We start from the raw sequence: 6,045 nt of genomic DNA on the forward strand, positions 1-6,045 counted from the left end.
GAATAGGTATATTTTTGATTATGTGAATGTTTGACATAGAATTGTGCAATATCTCTTGCACAAAAAAATTTATTACAACTATAATGAAAAAGCTATTTTAATAAATTATTAAAATCTGATTATATTTTGAATCCATCACCAACAAATATTCAACTATTTTAAATGTTTCTATTCCTTTTCATCCTTGATTTTAAATTTTAGCACCAATTTTTATTACACTATTTGTAAACATTTTTATTATTTACGTGAATAATTCATAGGCAGATTGTCAATTTTTTTTTTAATATTTGAAGACAAGTGCTTTTAAATTGTTGATAGTACAGTTCTATGTGTTTTATTCGATTATCTTAAGTATTAGAGCATGCCAAAAATGATAATATTCTGAATCATCATGTTATTGAATTAGAAGTTAACTTGAGTAAAAAAAAATTCTCATTATTATCTTTTGATTTCATTCATTTCTCCCTATTTTACTTTTAAAATGTATTTAGTAGAAATAAAATAATATCTTTAAATTTTGTTTTGCAATTTTATTTCATAAAGAATATCAATTTCATTAAAATGTCATTGTAACTTTTGTTATAAACAAATTTGGAATTATGAAGGATTACCATTTTTATTTGTGGCATTGCCCTTGCCCAACTTTTTTTTTAAAATTAAGTTTGATAATAAAAAGTTAAATATAGAGATATATTTAATAAGTTTAAACTGTATGTATTTTACAAAGCAGAACTTGCAACATATTTTCAGTTTTTATAATACATAATATTTGTGTTATTCTTATTAAACTAAAGGTCAGAAATTTTGGTATTTTCTTTCTTATGCACTATTTCCGTCTAAATAATGTAGGAAAAAACAATTTGTAATGCATAAAAGCAAAGCAATCGGCTTAACCCTTTAACTGTTGGGCCACTCTGTAAAAAAAANATATATATATATATATAGTTTTATAATTCAATCTGAGAAAATATATGAATATTATATCTTCAAAATAGTACTTTATAAGTTAAATTCCAACAATTTATGCTACTCACTTGTATTATCTAAAAAAATAATAATAATAATAAAAAATCCGATGCTTTAAAATATCTACTGAAATTATATGTTAATTATAATATTTAGTATTTGTTAAAATAAACTTTTATTATGCTAAATATTCTTATTTGTTGCTTTTTCTGTATAAATGTTGAAAACTAAAATTATTTTATTGTGTTTATTATTTTCAGAAGTAAAATGCTATTGCTTTGATGTTCCTGTTAAAAATTATTATGATCTTTCAAGTGTTAATATCAACTTATGTGATGTGATATAGATTGTTATTGTTTCAATTGTGTACAGCATTATTATATTAAACTTTTCAGAAAAGTATTTTTTAAAAATGATGTTTTAAAATACTTTTTATTATTTTTCTCTCTAACATGATGACCTGGGGCATTATGTTCATATTAATAGACATATCTTAACTAATAAGTTATTTTTAGCACTAAGAGATTAACTTATTACATTAATGACAAATTTGTATTAAAAATCTATGCATTTCGCTCGTTATTGTACATTTTTTGTAAAAATAAAAAAAATTTACATATTAAAAATTTGTATATTTTACATACAGTTATGAGAAATAAACAATAAAAATTCTTAGAAATTGTACATATGTTTTGTATGAATGTTGTTTGTATTTTACTGCAATTTAAAAGTTAAAACAAATAAGTTGTTTAATAAAGTTAAGTAAGCTGTTATTGCTTATTATTTTCATCTTGCATATTTCGAACATATATATATGGCTTGAAAAGAGAATTTTATATATAGGCTTTTTTATCGTTGAAGTATTCTTGAAAACTTTTCATAGAAATGGGAAGCTACTTTTTTAATAAAATTTAATTGTATCTGATTTTGATAAAAAAAAATTATGCAACGTAAAGTATATTTTATTTTTTACCGTATGGAATCCATTGCACTTCTTATACATGGTGTGTAGCGTTTTTAAAAAAAAATTAATTGTCCCTTTTCAGAAATTTTTTTTCGTTACCATGTCTATTTTTGTTACGTATTATGTAAAAGCGTGCTTTTCACATTGTTCTATTCAACATTTTTACAATTCATTTCGGCATACCGTCGGTCCATAGCGTATAAAAGTGCCAATCATTTTACATGTTTGATGAAATACTTGCGAGTCTGTATGTGCGTTTAATGAGCTGGGTTCGGTGAGGTTATTGCATTCTCATGTGCAACTCTGCTTCATTTTGCAACATATTCTCAATTTCAGACTTCATTTTCCACCCTCTGATATTGAAACAAAAAATCTCGATCATTTTATGCAGCTAATATAATCGAGAAAAGAGTTCTTTGTCAGAAACTAGTTATTTTCTCATGATCATCTGAAGTCTTTGAAAATTATTTTGCATCTTGTTAATGTATATAGTGCTTAAAAATATTTTGTGAGTGCTTAGAAAGTACTTAAAAGGTGCTTATTTTTTGTTGAAAGATTTGGCTACGCACCATGTTATATTTAAACTTTAAAAACTTGAAAATTTCATAGGATTACCACAAAAGCAAGTGTGGAGTGAGTGGGTTATCAGATACGGTTGGTTATTACTAAGTTGTCTATAATTTGTAGTGCTGAATTTTATTAGGCTGAGTGTTTTTAAGGGTGTTGTAAATTTAAATACTCAAGGTAATTTGCAATATTACATCATGTCCTGTGAATCATTTATCATCAGCCACTGTCAACTAATGACCAAATTTACTTTCTCATGAAATCTAATTTGAAAATGAAATTATAATTTACGGAACACAAGTGTCAGTTTATGAAAATTCTTTAATTCTTTCATTTGTTAAGTTAACAAAATTATGAGAAAAGAGAGGCATGACAGATAAGTCCAGCAAACTGTTATTACTAATTACAGTTTATAATTTATAATATGAGTTGCAACAAATTTATGAAACTGCTAATATTATAATGTTATTGGTAGGTGTAAAAAAAATGTAGTGTATACTAATTCTGAAAAGTTAGGAGTTAAAATTGTGAAGTTAACTGTAAGCATCCTTTATCCCTTAACTGTTAACTGCTTTTATCTTTCGTAGGAAATATTCTTTTAATATATTACTCTGAAATGGGATGTGTACACTGTTGGTTATGGTATTTTATATAGTTAACTATCAAGTGAAAAAATAATTTTAGTATGAATTTAGCTTAGTAAGTTAAAAGTTTGAAAAGCGGGCACTAACGTCCACTTTTAACTGGAAGCTCCTTTTATTCCTCATTGTTTCATGACTATAAATAAGCCTATATCTTTTGTGGGAGGTGTAAGACTGTTACATTATTTTAAGATGAAATAAGTACTCCGCTAGTTATAAAAATTTTTACATGTATTTGTCACATTTAAAATGTTTGAATTGTGTAAAAAAATTTTAAAAAGAATTATTCAATGAAAAACATTAGGTTTATATCAAACCTCTGAATTTAATGTGAAAGCGTATAAAACCGTCTTACCAAGTCACATTGAAATTGCTTTATACATCTGTCAGTTATGTGCCTATTTTTGAGTTAAATAAGAATCAGTCAATATTTTCATCTAATTTATCTACCTTTTCGTAGCGAAAATTTGAATAAAATTATTTATTATTAATAAAATTTACAAATTTGAGACTTCTATTTTCTTAAAATTTGAACGCATATTTATAAGTACGATAAAACAATGTTATTTAGAAAAAAAAATTAAAAATTACGACTTTAAAATAATGTTTATTTAATGTAAATTATTAATGGTCATTTAATGTAATATTAACGAACCAGTGTCCGCGGAAATTCGCAAGAATGAAGGGGCTCTCTCCTTTCCTGTTCATGTATATACACCGAAGAGCCATTACATTATGACCATCCTGCTAATAACATGTAGTACCACCTTTAGCCCTCAAAACTGCTAGCAGCCGCTATAGCATTGATTCCACAAGGTGCTAATAGGTAGTCTGAGGTATCTGGTACCAAGCGCTCACCAACTGATCTTGCAATTCCCTCACATTGTGAGGGGGTAGCGTGGCAGCACGAATTTGGTTTTCCAAGTAGGACCACAAATGCTCTATTGGATTAAGGTCAGGTGAATTTGGGGGCCAAGACATGACTTGAAAGTCACTGGAATGTTCCTCGAACCAATCCATGACGATTCGACCCTTATGACATGGTGCATTATCCTGTTGGTAAACACCATCCCCCGCAGGAAAAACTGTTGCCATGAATGGGTGAACCTGGTCTGCAACTATGTTCAAGTAGCTTACAGACGTCAGGGATTGTTCTATGAGGATTATGGGTCCTAATGTGCCCCATGAAAACATTGTTCCTGGGCGAGAAACCATGAAAACCTGGGCGAGCCCATTGTTATAGATGGAGGGTGGTCATAATGTAATGGCTCTTCGGTGTATTATATATACGTACACCAACCGGGTCCGAATTATGTGAACCTCAAAAAAGGACAATCAAGAATTCGAAAGTGAAGATTAACTTCATGATTCGAATTTGTTTTAATTAAAATTAATAAAGGATATTGTTTACTTGTAACAACGGTAACGGTAATTTTTTTTATTTTTATTCCGTTTCACTTTTTGTTATCATTTTGTTCGCTATGCCAATTGAAACCATGATTTTTCTCCATCAGTCAACAACAGGGACGTATATTTCCTCTGCAATGGGATGATTTGGTAGCAGTTTTCACTAAACTCGCTCGAAATAGAAATTTTTTTTATAATTCAGAAATAAAAAAAATATCCATTGTGTTCAAATGAAGATGACTAGAGTTTATTTTGCAATCAGCACTTTCGAAGTTTTTTTTTTTTTTTTGGTTCAAATTTAGAAGTTATTAAACGAAACTAACGAGTTTTAAATAAATATTAGCATAGAAGTAAAATGTCTGACTATTTTTGAAACCCACAACATCCCCATTGGTAATTACCTCACAACAAGAAAAAGCGCTTGTTTAAAGAGACAAACCCTGATTTTGTTTATATCTAATTCCTAGTAAGAATTTGTCCCGCAGTGGACTGTTTGTATAGACACGATTCCCAGTAGAACACTGAAGTCAAGCATCACTGACTGCTGTCAGTAAATAGGTGACCATTTTTGATCAGCCTGCGTAGGGATCAAAGGTGCGCGGTGTCGGTCTTCGTTGAACTGTTCTAATATAAAGTGCTCGACTTCACGCGCAGGGCATTGGGCTACCAAAGCGAAGGTGCCATGCCCTCTGCAGAGGATCATTCTCAGGGATGTTTCCCAGCTCTGGTATGACGTAAATAAAGTACCTAGCTACCTAATAAGATTTTATTGCTTATTACGCTTTCTTTTTCAGTTATCTATCGATACCTAGTTTTTATTTATTTATTTTCTTACCTTTGGTTCGAGATTGATCGATAAAGACCTGTCTGTTTACGGATGATTAAGGTGGTCAAGTATTTGTGAGCAAAATGGCCTCCTGTGCAGAGATTGGCGATGGAAATGACTTACAGGTGGTGTAGAGATAGTAGGTATTTCAACTCTATAGTGTAGAGCAGAACTCACTAACTATAGCAACGCTTCACATCGCATGCTGTGTGCTTTCACCAATTGCGTGTGGAGAGTCATATAAGAAGGAACTATGTTAGTTTCTGTCATGATTTTCAAATAGATTATAGGAAACTATCTGAAACTGAAAACTACGTTGAACATAGTTCTAAAAGAAAGTTTCATTGAAATTTTAGAGAAATGTTTTCGACAGTTTAACATGAAAAATATTAAGTTGTTGTAGTTGAAGTTAATTTACGTCGCACCTGAGCTGCACAATGGGCTATTGGCGACGGTCTGGGAAACATCCCTGAGGATGATCCGATGACCTGCACACGAAGTCGAGCACTTTACGGTAGAATAGTTTAACGAGGACCAATACCACACACCCTCAGTCCCTACGCAGACTAATCCAAGTGGTCACCCACCCGCACACTGACCGCAGTCAGTGAGGCTTGACTTCGGTAATCTGCTGGGAACCGTGTCTTAACGATGAGTCCACTGCGGGACGAAAA

The sequence above is a fragment of the Parasteatoda tepidariorum genome, chromosome 3, assembly GCF_043381705.1.
Source record: "Parasteatoda tepidariorum isolate YZ-2023 chromosome 3, CAS_Ptep_4.0, whole genome shotgun sequence".
In the NCBI taxonomy this organism is placed as follows: Eukaryota; Metazoa; Arthropoda; class Arachnida; order Araneae; family Theridiidae; genus Parasteatoda; species Parasteatoda tepidariorum.